Source organism: Rhea pennata, chromosome 1 (assembly GCF_028389875.1).
Source record: "Rhea pennata isolate bPtePen1 chromosome 1, bPtePen1.pri, whole genome shotgun sequence".
Classification (NCBI taxonomy): domain Eukaryota; kingdom Metazoa; phylum Chordata; class Aves; order Rheiformes; family Rheidae; genus Rhea; species Rhea pennata.
In genome coordinates, this window is record NC_084663.1 from 27,406,551 (window position 1) to 27,419,537 (window position 12,987).

Sequence of the window (12,987 nt, forward strand, 5' to 3'; positions counted from 1 at the left end):
ATTTTATTTGCTAAAAGTCAGGCTGAGTTACACCTCAATAATTGTATAAAGACACACAATATGAATCAAAATAAATCCAAACAGTAAGGTTTCTTCCGCAAAATAAGACAGCAAGGTAAAAATAGGATATATCGGTACTCAAAACAAATATTTACCTGAGTAGGAATCACATTGTTGAACATAGAGGAAAAGAAGCAATAAAAAAATAAATCTAAGCAAACAGAAATTGTGGCAGCAGAAATAGAGATAATTCAAGGAGCATATAATGTTGAAGACATTGTCAGTAGGAGATTAAGGGAATACACACAAATTAACTGCTTGAGAGAAGCAGCACGTGAAAATTCAAGCCCAGTATCAAAACAGTTTTAATAAACTGATAGGAACTCCTCCAAATTATGCCAGTATAGCAAATACAGCATATTTCCATATTTAAGAAAGACACATCTACAATACTGCTAGTCTGATGTCAGTAGTATGTGAAGCTTTGTTATTTTAGAGAAAACAATAGATAGGCTACAGATGAAAAATTGGATAAAGACAAAACAAATAAATAATACCAGACCAACCAGATGTGTTCCTTTATTAGAAAGAGCTAGTTTCTAGCCAAGGAAAATAACTAGCTCTAAACTGTCTGGATTTCAGTAAAGTATTTGACATAGTGACATGTAGGAAGTTAGTGAAAACAAGAGATGTGGAGGAAAGAGCGGAGCAACTGGCAAAGGCAGAGAAGCCTGCAGCTTGTCTGGAACCACTGGAATATAAGGAGCATCCAATGAAGTTATCAACTGAACATTATTTATTATTTTCATTACTAAAACTAGAACTATAGATGTAAGAAGAGTAGATGAAAGTTGGTATGAACTGTCAATATAAAATATGGAAGCTGGAGCAACAGAACTAGATCAAAGTTAACAGTGCAAAGTGCCAGAGACTAACAGGAATCTCTGCTTACAGCAGGTTAGCTGGAAATGACAGAAATATCCAAACGTACTATATGACCACAGTATGACTGCAATCTACCAGTGAAATACTGAAATAGAAAAAGCAATTTTAACTTGAAGATTACATAGCAAAATGTTTCCAGTGCAAGGTGAGGAACATTAATTATATTATATAAGGCAGTTAAAGCCTCATCTTGGCATACTACATAGAACTGATTAACCAACTACAGAACTGAAACAGGTAGAGGTACTGCTACTATGATCAAGAAAATTCAGTCTTTTTATGAGAGCAGACTAAAACCGTGCAATTTGTTCAACCTAACCCAGTGAAGACTAGGAGGGAAAAATCCCTGTAAATAGACTTGGAACCAATGATCATAGAGGCAGTGGAGTTTTTAAAGCTAAGGGAGAAAGTTATCACAATGCACACAAGTCAGCCCTAAGTAAATTAGAAATTAGAACAAGCTTTTTAAACATAAGAGCTATGAAGTTCTGGAAAATTCTTTCAGTACAGCAGTTTGATAGATTTATGAAAAGATATACACAGTATGACTGAGGACTGGATGCAATGACCAGGAAAGCCTTGTCCAGTTTTTTATTTCTGGGCAACATAGTTCCTACATAATCATCACATGAGGCAGGGGAATTATTCTACGAAGTCAAGGGTGAAAATCCTGGCTGCAATGGAGGTGCTGACAAAACACCCCTGACTGTAACACAGCCCAAATTCTTTCATCAGATCTAGGCAAATCCTGCAATCTAGACATCTTCAAAAGTCACCCTACCAAGGAGAACTCCTCATGGGCTGTTTTCTCCTACTCCAAGGCTGCATAGCTTTCGTGACTGTTGTTAACTTCTGATCAGCACTTTAAAACAGTAAATTCTTGTGAGGGATTTCTGGAGAATAATTCAGATTAACAATATATTGGACAATATCTGCAGCTATGGAGCCTTCATTGTGCTTATATTGCTTCTCCTTTATCTTATTCCAAGACTTGTATGAACAGACGAAGGAATTAGAGGGCATTTCTATACTGCACAACGCAGTATGGCACAGAAACCAGCTCTTAGTAGGCAGATCAATCCACACAGTGAAGTGCTGTGGAGGAGGTACTGCAAGCTCCGAAAAGCAAGAAAGCTGCATCAGTATAGTACTGCATGAGACTTAATAAGCTCCTTCTCTCAGCAGGGCTAATTGGTTCAGCTACAGCATCGCACTGCTGAGCGAAGAGTGCTTCTAGTTGTGAAGCTAGGGCAGCCACATTAAGGGAGTCTCTACCCCACCCTCCCTTGCATGGTATGTTACAGGGCAGATACATTTCGTTCTCCTGTGCTCTCTCAACAGGGTCCGGTTTAACCTTTTTGAAAACTGAGGAAATGACTAGTCTTGTACTCTAGGCTGAAATTTGTGTAAAACACACCAGCTGGGTACACTGCTATCAAATTCACTTCAGACCTAAAAATAGCAAGAGAAATTTTGCATGGAAGATTAAGTGCATTAGTAGATCATATAACCTTGCAGCAGACCAGGCTGTGCTGTAAACCGTTTTCAGTATGAAACATACCAGCAGTGACATCAAAATATTTATTTATGTGGAAGTGAACATCTACAGTACTCTCAGGTTACAAGCAAATTTCTTTGAGAAATGAATGACAGCCTTAAAAAATAAAACAACAGTAATGAAAATACTTCTTGTGCTTTAAATTTGATCTCCAAGTGTCTTGCTGCTGAGTATAAAAACTAACATATCAGCCTAACAGGTCTGACATTTAATAAGCCAAGTTTATTTCTAGAAAGTGAGCTGGAAATTAAATCCTCATGGTTACAACTGGCATACTTTGCCAAAAGAAATCATATGATGACTGCATTTCATTTTTCCCCCTATAACTTTTATCCTTGTAATTGGTGTATTTAAACGCATTTAATCGCTTAAGCATTGAATCTACCACAGTGATAAATCTCCAATTTAGACAGCACAATAATAAATCTTTGTCTTCTTTTAGCAGCTGGCCAGTTTTGATTTGGACTTTGAATTTAGGTCCTTTCCTGAGGCTTAACAGTAACAACTTGTTTGTTCTATCTTTTGAAAGCACGACATTAACTCTTCTCTTTAAATGCATTCTCCTTGTTTAGGCTTAGTGTTCTCAGCGCTAAAATTGGTTGCCCTTCTGTATTACTGTACTAAGAAACACAAAAAATCCAATTAGTCTCTGCTGGTGGTTTACAAAGCAACTTCAGCTCATTAGTATTTACACAGCATCATTGGTCCACATGACACTTTACAGACACGAGGACAAGCAGGAGTTCATAACACAATCTTTCAATAGACGCTGCCAATGACACAAAGAGCTAATTTAAAAACAGGTGGAAGCAGCCTTCAGATATACCCTTTAAAAATTGACAGAGGAATAATATTCCTACACGTACCCCATAGCTTGGCCAAAGAACCCAAGCTGTTTTATCTTAAATTCTTTGATGAATACCCTAAATAAGTTGCTGAAGTAGCTCCTTTAGAAAGATAACAGATGTTAGATGGGGCAAATTACAAAAGGGAAAATAGTCTTTAGACTGATGAGATTTGAGACTCGACTCTCAGTTTTGCTACAGACTCCCTGTAGTAGCTCAGTAAATTATTTAGACCTGATTCTTAACAATTCCCTGCTATCATTACTTTTTCAATAAATCCCTGACCGTATGCTTGCAAAACAGATCATGGCATTAATGATTTGCAGGACTGGGGTATCACTTCCCTATGCCTTACCTCCTTCTGTACAGTTTAATATAACTTCCAATTGTATTAGACTATCAATAGATGTTTGCAGTATGACTTACTTTGTTAAACATAAAATATCTTCCTAAATAATTAACCTTATCACTAAAAGGCAGAATCTCAACTTATGACTACTATACAGATGACTGACTATACCATTTTCCGACTGTGATGTTCATTTTTGTAGAATTAAGGCTAGAAGAAACTGTTAGATCATTCAATGTATGTTGCCACCTAGCTGTTTTATTGCTTTACCACTTGCTAACAAGACAAACAAACCCGTCTGTTTTACAAGGCACAGCTTAAACACAGAGCTTGTCAGCTGACTTAGGTACATACAGAAACTCTGGACTCATGCACAACAGCCCAGCACACGCACACTGTCCTGACACATCCTGGACTTATTAGAGCCACTGAGCTTCCACAACACACCTGCACGTGGTCATTAATCACTTCCAGACATAGTGAGGTTTTTTTATCTCAACATGATACCATTCTCACTACTCCGACCTCCTGCCTATTGCAGGCACCTCAATTTCACCTCCAGTGACTCCTCTGTCGAGTTTGGCAGTGCTCTGACACTGACAGTCTTAATACTAAGACATCAAAAGTTGCAAGTCTTCACTTGCAGTTAGGTCCAAATGCACACACCCTTCCAAAATCTCTGTCAAAAACATACTTCATATTTAAATTTATCTGGATTCAGCTTGCAGACACCCATTTTTGTAGTATTCTTCTCCTCTACAGTAGAGATTGCTTTAGTATCTATTATTTCTTCCCATAAAGAAGTTTATATACTGTGTAATCAATGACTTCTCAGTTCTCTTTTTATTTAAGTGTAGTAAACTCTAAATGGTTACAGTAAGGCATCTTCTTCAAACCTCAGATAACTGTGGCCCCAGTTCTGCCAATTGTAATACATGTGTTTTACCTCTAAACATTTAGAAAGTTCATTATACCTTTGTCAACTACATTATAGCTCTCACTCTCCTTAGGTAGTCAAGATACCCCTATGGCTTCTCTGCAATTAGATAAATAGTTTGAACTTCCTTAAACTGTATCAAGGTATAGTGGGTGTTCTTTTTTTTTAGATTCTTGAGTAGTTCTTTTAGCTCTTCTCAGAGCTGCTCTAGCTTTCAGAACACATTTTAAAAAATAGACATACCATTTCAAAAAAATTGTTTGCCTGTGCAATGCCATCTTCCTAATTCCTGGTAGGTATTTCTCTAAAGGCAAATATCATGTTCTTTTGTCGTTCATTTAATGTAGACTAGAATTATGTATTTGTATGTCTTTTCAGACCTTTAGGCACTGAAAGCTTAGCACTTTTGAGTCTTTCACAAATGCCAATTTACCATGTAGATTTCTGTACTTACTCCTTTGCTTATGAAACAACTACACAAAAGTACACTTTTATTTTACAGTTTTCAGATAATTTAGAATCATCTCATTTTCATGACTGCTCAGATAATTAGGATCTAAGATCTATGTGAACAGTGAGGCATATGTTCTTATGCTAGGTTACATTTATACAGCCACTGAAAGGATGCTTTGAAAAATCCACTGGGTATATATATGCAGTTTTAGGTAAGTTTCTGAAAATTTTAATCAATATGTAAAGGATATTAGTCTTCAGTTAAAAGCTTATAGTACAGTTCAGTCAGCCAAAGTTCTAGTACATTCACTCAAGATTTTATCAAATATTATGTTGGAGGCTCTGATTTACATATTTGCTCTGAAATACTGTCTGCAAATCTTCGAGAGCTCTTGCAGTATGAAAGTCAATTTCTTAAATGTTTTCTGAAAACCTTGCATTTAATTTGAACTTTGCTCTTTCCTTCATCTGACACTGAAAAAGCTCAATTAATTATAAATTAAGCTCTTGAAGAGATGGAAGAGTTTCTAGAAAATAAGAGTTCTACTATACCATATTATGCTGCATCCATCAGGAATTAATTTGAACAGGTTTTGTAGGGGCTTTCCCCCAATCTGCTGCAAGAATTCCAACTTCAGCCTATAAAGAAGTTTGTCCTAAATAACACACTACTTTTATGAATACTATATTCTTTTCCATAGAAGTTAAAGGGAGAACTTGCAAGTGCACCATCCTGAAAATGTACACACTTAAAATAGTTAAAAGATGGTACACAATAGTCTTTCATTATTAGCTTATATCCAGATAACTACTATTTTTTTCAAAAAAAAGTAAAAAAAAATATAAAAAAGCAAACAACAGAAACCTCTAATATGCAAGCTCTGCCTGGATGTTCAGCAACATCTACTAATGCTTCACAGTGCTGTAACTGGTTCAGCTGAAGTTGGAGGTTAACAACAAACAAAACAATGTGTTTATTTCAAATCCTTTAGAACAGTAGGGAGGAAAAAAAAGATCACTATTTAAGAAGGAGGAAAGACTTCATTTACATTCTGGAAAACACAGAAGTTAAAGTCAAGTAATTTTGGGACAATAGGACAAATAGCTTTGAGAAATACTACCTGAACTAAGGACATAAGCAGTAACAAGCTAAGGCTATACAAGATGATTTATTCTGTAAAATACATGTGCAAAGTTAATGCTGACTTTGCCAAAAGTGTTTATATATTTAAGCTTTTATTTTCAACAGTCCAATTCAGACAATAGTTCAATCCTGCACTTTCAGGGAGTTAATAGGAGATTTTCCATTTACTTTTGATGCAATCAGAATTTTGCTTCAGGTTTTGTGCTGTCACAGCAACACATACATTTCTGTAATTTGCACAGTAAACAGTGAAACACATTGAAAAAAAAAGAAAGCTGACTTTGAAAGAAAGCCAAGCAGCTACCAGCAAGTCCATGAACGTAAAAGTAACTGTCCTTCAGCTCTTTCCAAGAGACAGAAAAAAGTTGTTTGCTAACTTTTAGTCTGTTTGGAACTCCTTGGCCTTTGTCAGGTTAATGTTTTCCAATCTTAATGATTAACCTCCCTGACTTAAATTTATGAACAGGAACAATGCCTTCTGCGCATAGAGTCAAGATGCTATCACAGCAAATACACTTTGACACACATGGTGACTATGGTGACAGAGCACACTAGGCACCCTGCATACACTCTTGACAATCCTGTAAGGAGCTCTGTGACAGCCCTGAATAGCTTGCTAAGGGAAAATAAATTCTTAAAGGTCAAATCCTAACCTCACAAATGTTAACAAAAAACCTGCTGCTCACCTTAACAGGGACAAGTTATCCCTGCAAATCTGCACATATGCAGCTCCCAAGGTCCAGATACATGGTCAGCAGGGGCCATTACTTAGTTTTAATAGTAGCTGAATGCTTTCTACTACCAGTAGAATTTGAGACCATTAGAACTAAAAGTAGTTTAATTATTTATTGCATTATAATCTACAGCACACTGCAACAATACTATAGATCTGCAAGAATCAAGAAGATCAGAAACAGAAGACCAGAAAGATTAGATGAACTTTCATTGACAAGTAAACACAACTCTAAGAATGCATATCCAAAAACTGAGGAGTGCTCCATCTGTTCACACTCATCTCCAACAGTGTTTCTGCTTATAGAATCAAATAGAACTTTCTTGCATATTTAAATACTGAATAATCTGCAAAAAGTAGGGGTTCAGTGAGCTAGATTTACTGGAATGGTCGAAGTGCTTTGTTTACCTAAACCCGTGCAATAGACTTGAATGCACGGTGAATGTATTTTAGGAAGACTAGATTACCATAGTATCTGATTGCCTAAAGAGCTCTTAGTTATGTATCTTCAAAAGACTCCTCATGGAAGAGAAAGTGTTATTATCCTAATTTTAGAACTGAACAGAGAAAAAAAAAACTTAAGAGTGTATCTGTTCCCTTCTCCTGCTCATCCATGCACAAAACTCAACTGTAATTCAGTAATCTGTTGTTGGCTAGTGTTACAAGTGCTGTTGCACACCAGCCTCTTCCCTCCTCCAGATGGTTGGCACCATGCACTGTGCATGATGTCTTAAACTCTGGGCTCTAACAGAATCCTATTACATGTTTACAGATCTACATTAATTAAAAACCTGGTAATTATTTCAGTAGGACTGTTGGAATAAAAAAAAAATTAAATCAAAACACTGAATACTGCAGAACATGATTCTTTTCCGTTATGATATGTCTCAGAAAAAACAGTTATCAACCAAGGCTACATGGTCTTTCTTCACAGATTGCTGTTTCCAGCCTGCTGTTCTCACATACTTACTGACCTTGGGAGTCTGACATTACAACATTACTTTCTTTCACAATGCAGACTACTAAGTCTAGATATTTAACTAGTAAGAGTACAGGGCCCTGCTCCAGTTCAGTTGAAGTAAGATGTCCTATACAAAACTAGTAACACTATATGGACACCTACAAAGCTAGACTAGCTCAAACCTAAATAATTATTCACATTTTTATGAAATCAGATTTCCAGACTTCTCTGCATTCAGCAACACAAAAGTTTATGAGGAGTCTTCTTGTCTGCCTTGTCAGAAGCCAATTGCATTTAATACTCTGGTTACTAAATCTTTCTATTGCACTTAAAAGGGATAAATAAAATAATCTGAAACTGCTTAAGTTCTGTGACTTTGTCTATCTTAGAAAACGAATAAAAAGCTGAACTGCTATGTCAGGAAAAATAACTATAGAGTTGCACATTTTTGTAAGAGGTGTGTCTTGGTTTAGAATAATGTGGCATTTGAAAACTGTGCAAGTGCCAAGGTGGAAGGAAAATATAGCATGTTATACAAAATCATCAGGTTTATTTTAATTATTTTGGAATACAATGATAACACATGCTTCTTTAATTATTTACTTTGTGTTTTATACTTTAGCTTGACACGTTAAGTCTCCTCTACTGCCTCCTCGTTAATGGTATGGCACAGCTGTATTACTTCAAGATCTCCTATTCATAAAGCATTTAACGGCTTGATTTATACGCCAAGCTTCAGTGAAATGCAAAAAAACATGACATACTAAAATCAGATTTAATATGAACATTTTTATACGACAGACTAAATTTCCCTTTGATTAAACCACAGTAATTCACTCCACTAAGGATACTGGAATTACACTTGCCCAAAACTAAGAAGAGTTTCAAGACTACAAAACTAATTAAGCACAAAGGATGACCAACTTGCACAACAGCTTGGCCAGAGCTACAAAATGCTCAGGGTGTGCACATCTGTACAACATCAAAAGAGGGGAAAAAAAGCCTCACACTTCATCTTAATAAAATTTAAAGCTCGAACTGACCATTGGACTATTTGGTAAAACCTTCCATAATTACTCTGATTACCTCTACATTATACAGGTTATTGCACAAGTTCTTGCTGAAAACAGATTTAATCTGTATAAAACTTGTAACTCTTATTTAGCCATTCAGTTTCGATCTGAAGACATCCAGAGATGGAAAACCCACTGCCAGCTTTAATAGCTGATCTACAGTTTGTTAAAAATAGATGCCTTTATTATAATAGAGTTTGTCATCTTCTTCTAGTCATAAATTCTTATTATTCTTTTCACGATTAAAAGGCCATTTATATCTCTCCCATAATAATACTTCTTCACTGTAATCTAATCATCCCTCAAACTATGTTTCGAAAAACTAACCAGAATTCTTTTAAGTCTCTTACTCCAATATATTTCTCCAGCCTTTGAACCATTTTTCACTATCTTCTCCTGTTTTTCAACTTCCTTTTAAAAATATTGACTTCAAGCATGGAAAAGCAAAATGCTCACTAACACAAACAGTAATAAGAAATAAAGTTCTGTTTGGAACTCTCCTTTGTATGTCACACTAGTCCTGCATATCACAGCAGCACTTTGTAAACTCAGGTTAAACTGTTTGATTTCAATGTCTAAACAGGATTTATGAACTGCAAATCACACCTGCAGAATGATGAACTCCATTTCTCTTATTAGCTATATAATTCTGCATTTGACACTGCTGAAAACCATTTTCCTTGACTAGTCTCAACTAACCAATAAATTCAGACTGTGCTGAGAAACTGCCCAGTCATTGTTATTTATCACTCTATTATTTTTTTTTATGTCACCCAGAAGTCTTATTAGCAGTGATCGTACTTTTATTTTCACCACTGAGGTAAATTTGATTAGTACCACATCTGGTGACAGTTGCTGTGGGAAACTTTCACTCACTGTTTCCTTTTGTGATTGATTAAAAAAAAACACAAATGAATCAAATACTTCTTAATCTATTCAGAAAAGCTAGAAAACCGAAACAAATTCCTGATGAGAGAGAGAGAGAACGCATATGTTACTGCCAGTGCTGATTTTTTTAATAAACACAGTTTAAGAACAGGTGATGCATAAAAGTCATATTGTGCCTATTCTTCTCACGTGGTAACTAGCTTTCATCACACGCTTTTGAGACTTGTTTGTAATTTTCTAAGGCTTTTTAACTCACTCTGTCCTTTAAAATACACAGTTGTGAAAGTTTCTCCTATTTGCAGATTTCATTCTGACATTTTAATTGTGCTTTGGGTCATTTCAATGAAAAATAAATAACTCAGATGAAGACTGCTGTACTAACATATTTCAACAGAAAAATGCACCAGGAATTAGTTCCAACTCAGGAAAGAGAAGAGCTGTTTGATTAGGTCTCAGACAGAAGCATGTGATTTTTTTTTCAATAGTGAGAACAGTAATAAAAAGCATTCTGACATTTTTGCTGGACAAACATAGCCTGTAAAGTTACCTTGTACATATGTATTATATAAAATGTTAAAAATCAAACAACAAGAATCACCTTCTGTTATGATCAGTATGCAGTAACATCAAAAGAAACTGTATACTTCATTCAAAGACATACTTTTTTTTGGATTGGTGAAGAGCATTCAGATAATGTTCTGTTTCTGTAGCAGCAGCAAGTATGTTGCATGGATTACATCTCATCTGCTCCCAGAACAAACAACTTTCTTCAATGTAGGGAAAAAAATTAAATGATCACAGGAGATAGGAGTGGAAAACAAACAATTTTGAGATAAAGATATAACTGCCTAATTCAGACTAGCTAACACTACGTACATTAATGCTGATTCAGTATACTGGCGGCACATTACCTTAGTGAGTCTTAACAGGCTGAGCAAAGTCCATTGCTACAGTGATAATCTTCCAGCAAACTCACACATTTTTTGCTGTTTATTTTCATTCAGAAGCATAAGCTAGTATCTAATCTATATCAGAAACAAAATAGAAATTTTGAATCTGCTAAAAAAGAAAAAAATCCTTAAATACAACATAAATTGTACAGGAAAACAGACTAATTCTCTTCCACATATTCCCCTAATCCAAGTGTATTTCCTGTACTAGCCAGTCTTCTTTTATTCTTCAAGAAAACCAGGAATTTTCCACAAATATAATTTTCCTGATTAATCCCTTATACATGCATATGCCTCCAGAAAGGACTAACTGCCATGCAACTGAGGATAGGTTAGTATTTACATACTTACTCAGTCTACATCAGAGAGATAAGCCTATCATGAAAATGAACTGAGATCAGGCACCTATGAGATATAACTTACTTCTGGTTGTTACTGTTGAATTAGGCCTGTGAACTAAACAAGTTGTACATTTTTTCTTTTTTTTTCTTTTTTTTCTTTTTTCTTTCTTTTTTTTTTTTTTTTTTTTTTTTTAACCAAACACCTGAAATTCTACATTATTCTCAAAAGTACAGAAATGCAGGAATTTATGGAGAAGAGCAATTGCATTATCTATCACTTACAGAGTAATACTGTTACCAAAAACAATATCAGCATAAATAGCTTAAGCCAATACTTAAACATCAGACATACAATTCTATTCTCAAAGAGCTTACTAATTAAAATAAGTATGTTTACTCCTTCAGTAAAAGGCACAGTAAAAGCCCTATATGAAATAATACTCTAGAAAGTAGCAAGCTTCAGTTAGGGTACAATCACAGTTTGTCCTATACTTCTGAAGTGATTTTTTACTTTCTTACTTGTACTCACAGCATAACAGAGGAGGAAAAAGAGAAGCTTCTATAATGCCTTATGTACAGACTGCAAGTAGTTTTGCAGGCACAAAAAAAACATGTATAGATTTTGCAGCATCCCTCTGGTACCTCATCTCAGCAAGCAAAGCAGAGAAGTAAACAGCAGTAAAACATTAGCAGGTGATTTCTGTGTACACCACTGAGGGAACTCTGGATGATGCTGGAATTTCTATAGTCTATTTCTATTGCAGCACAACTACTTTAATGTTCCTAGATCTAAGAGGAAACTCTCAATAAGTACTTAATAGATTACTTCCATATACCTTCAAGCTCTTCCTGGAGCAGCCAGACCAAGTGAGATAACAAAGTCACAATCCAACATTACCCTCTCCATTCCCTTACAAAAAATATCAGCACAAGGCATGCAAATACACTATTACTCAATATGTTCTCATTACTTCACAGACCTGCTTCTAGGACTGTAAGCTCCTGAAGGCAGAAAACTTTCTTTCATATATATCTGGAAATGCCCAGCACACTGCTGGTACTCCAAATTAGTATGATTTGATATGTCTATATGCTTATCTATTATCTACCCACACAAACAGACCATTCATAACTTCATATACTTGCTGATATAAATTAAAATCAAAGATCAGAAGTAAACTCCAAGGTTGTTCACTGCCCAGTAACCTCCCCCATAACACTTATATTGAATCAGCACTCCTGCTCCTTAGAAACACGATTATACTAACCAGCTCTCACACTGCTCCTGTGCCCTTCCCCCCTCCCCCAAGCTGGTCAGGGAAGTGGGAACAGTCAGAGGGGAAAACCTCCATGGTGACTGCTCGCAATTCCCATGCCAGCCCCAAGGGACAGCAGCACTTCCACTGACTGGAAACATAGCACTGGAGCATGGGAAAAGTGCCTGTTATCCCAGCAACAAGGTCCACAGCTACCTTGGGCTGCTTGAGCAGCACTCTGTAACAGCACTCACAAATCCACAGCCTCAAGGAGCATGTGTCACTATCGGCAGGATACTTCTTTTAACCGCTCACTGCCCCACTGTGTGCCAGTTTCTGCTTCTCAAACAGGGTATCCTTGCAGCTATTTAATCTGATAGTGGAAAAACCCCATGGCCTCAGAAATGAAGGGCCATGCATCTGAAGAAACAGATGCAAACTGTTAGTCGAACAAAGATGAGAAATAGAAAGCTGCTGCGTGACCAAATGCACAGCTGGTGGCCTAAGATCCTAGATCATGAATGATGAACGCAATTAAAGCAAGCAGCAAATAT

At 36.1% G+C, this 12,987-nt stretch overlaps 1 protein-coding gene across 1 annotated transcript in view; it reads right to left on the reverse strand.

Annotated features, from left to right (window-relative positions):
• Positions 1-12,987, reverse strand: part of ST7 (suppression of tumorigenicity 7) — a 158,541-nt gene that overhangs the window by 143,951 nt on the left and 1,603 nt on the right. The window lies entirely within an intron of this gene.